Genomic DNA, 2,459 nt, shown 5'->3' with positions numbered 1-2,459 from the left:
CGGGGAGGTGAGACGTGAATGCTAGGCCTCGGCGCAGGCTGGCACTCAGAGGAGGTGAGACATGAATGCTAGGCCTTGGCGCAGGCTGGCACTCGGGAGGTGAGACGTGAATGCTAGGCCTCGGCGCAGGCTGGCACTCAGGGGAGGTGCGACGTGAATGCTAGGCCTCTGCGCAGGCTGGCACTCGGGAGGTGAGACGTGAATGCTAGGCCTCGGCGCAGGCTGGCACTCGGGAGGTGAGACGTGAATGCTAGGCCTCGGTGCAGGCTGGCACTCAAGGGCTGTACAGTAGGCTCCACCCGCTCAGCTTCCTAAGGGTACCTGCTTCCCTTAACCCCACGGCCCCAGGAAATGCTGCAGGAACCATTCCATAATGGAGGATTGCACCCCACAGCATAGCCAGGCGTCTGAATGTAGATCCCATGTGCCTTCTGCTGTTCACCAAGGGGATGTCAGATGTCAGGATCCTGGAGAAGGCAGCCCAGGCCCGAGGCAGCCACGCATCGCTCAGGGGCGCAGTTCCCCCAAGTGACTCCAGAACAAGAGTCCAGTTTTCCCTGGTGTGGTGGTGCATGCCTGTAATCCCTGTAATCCCAACAAATTGGGAGGCTGAGGCTGGAGGATCCCTTGAGCCCGGGAGGTGGAGGCCGCAGTGAACCGTGATCTCACCACTGTACTCCAGCCTGGAGGACAGAGTGAGACCCTATAGACACAAGAAAAAAAGTCAACTTTCGAGAAGCCCAGCCTCAGTGTGCAGAGCCCCTCTGGTGCTTTTGTAGGTATTTCTTAGATCTCCTGACACGAACCTGGGGGTAATTTCAGGCTCCCAGCCTCTGGCAGGGACTCTGTGCCGACGGGCAGTGCCTTCGGTGTGCAAATCGCTCTGCCAGGGAATCAACTCTAAAGGTGAATTTGGGCTGGCCTTGCCCTGCAGGGGCTTAAAACCTCAGGAAAGCCCTAAAATGTCAGCTTGGTGGTTCTTCAAACCACTCCTGCCAAGTATCTCCAGAGCAGAGCTACAGTTCTGAAGCTGTGTCCACTGAGCCTGTCTGTAAAGACCCAGTCAGTCTCAGCTAGGAAAGAAACTGACTCTTCGTAGCACGGAAAGACCATATCTGGTCAATTTTTGTTTAAATGCTGTTTTGATACATGAATAACACCTGAAATATTCCACCCACCCGATCCGAAGCTCTGAGGAATCTGGCTTATCTCCGCTTTGGCGTTATTTGGTCCGAGGCAGGAGAGAGCATTTCCTTTTGTTTGCTGATGTGGTATGAGGTCATGGGCACTTGGGTTTGGTTGTGGTAAAATCACAGTAGCCCAGATTTGGTGGGGATTGTAACGCCGGCTTTAGGCCAAGAGCTCAAAGCCAGAGGGCAATGGTGAGTGCAAGGTGGGGATTCTCACCATGACCCCCGGAGGAAGCCTGGGGGACGGCCATCTTCCTTCCTTCCTCCCCTTGGAGGGTGGCCTCAGCAGGGAGGCTCTGCCTCCCAGGGCGTGGTCTTGCCAGCTTGGCCCTTCCACCACATAGCCAGAAACGGCAGTTACTCAGGATTCAGCCGCTGTGGGCAGCGGCCAGGCCAAAGCCAAGGCCAAGCCCCACGGGTGAGCTGGAGAAAAGCAGGAGGTGCGTGCTCCCTGCAGGGTCCGTCCTGTCCCCACCAAGCGTGTAGGGAAGCCCGTGCCCAGCGTGGAGCTGCCTGCCGCCCTTGCACCTGTGGGCCTCCCTACACAACAGAGCTTCCTGCTCTTTCTATTTTGGCTAAAGGTGGTGAAGTGAGAGGCAGAGGAGGATTTAAAACTGGCAGGAAAAGGCTTTTTGTGGGGCTGATGGTGTTTGTGCTGGAAGCTGAGTGGGGCAGGGAGGAGAGCCCAGGAGAGCCGCAGGGCTCACAGCAGGCCGTGGGTGTACACCTGAGTCCTCCCTGTCCCCAATCCCACCACTGTGGACTGCAGGCCACCCTCAGGCCAGGTGGTCGCTGTGGGCTGGGCTGCATGCTGATGATGACAGAGTGGCCTTCCACATGCCTGTTCTCTGAGAAAGGGGCTCACATTGTGCCTGACTGGGGACGCCCTGCCCCCACAACGTGCTGCCTCCTTCTGCCCTTGAGAGGCCCCAGAAGAGAGGAGGCTGAGTGAGGGGCAAGAGATGAGCCCCGAGAGCCCGCTCCTGGCTCTGCTTAAAGCTCGCTGCTGCTGCAAGGCGCCCGGCTACTGCATAATGATGACAAGAGCATTGGTGACACATGACGGCTGAGGGCTGCCAGGCGCTGCTCCGAGGGCCACTCGTGTTGGTTGTTGGTTGTTTGATCCTCCTGACAACCTGTTAACACGGCTTCTCTTCACTATCAGCAGCCCCATTCTGCAGGAGGGAAAACAAGGCCACACGGATCACAAATGCCAGAGCTGAGATACGAACCCAGAGCTACCCGGCCGCGAGGGCAGGTTCTCCCCCC

At 57.8% G+C, this 2,459-nt stretch overlaps 1 protein-coding gene across 10 annotated transcripts in view; it reads left to right on the top strand.

Annotated features, from left to right (window-relative positions):
- The window catches only part of ANO1 (anoctamin 1), a 205,658-nt gene that overhangs the window by 145,460 nt on the left and 57,739 nt on the right, over window positions 1-2,459 (top strand). The window lies entirely within an intron of this gene.

Source organism: Sapajus apella, unplaced genomic scaffold (genome assembly GCF_009761245.1).
Source record: "Sapajus apella isolate SASKATOON/1434 unplaced genomic scaffold, GSC_monkey_1.0 scaffold14, whole genome shotgun sequence".
NCBI lineage: Eukaryota > Metazoa > Chordata > Mammalia > Primates > Cebidae > Sapajus > Sapajus apella.
The sequence above is the reverse complement of the archived record's forward strand: the minus strand, read 5'-3'. Positions and strand labels throughout refer to the sequence as shown.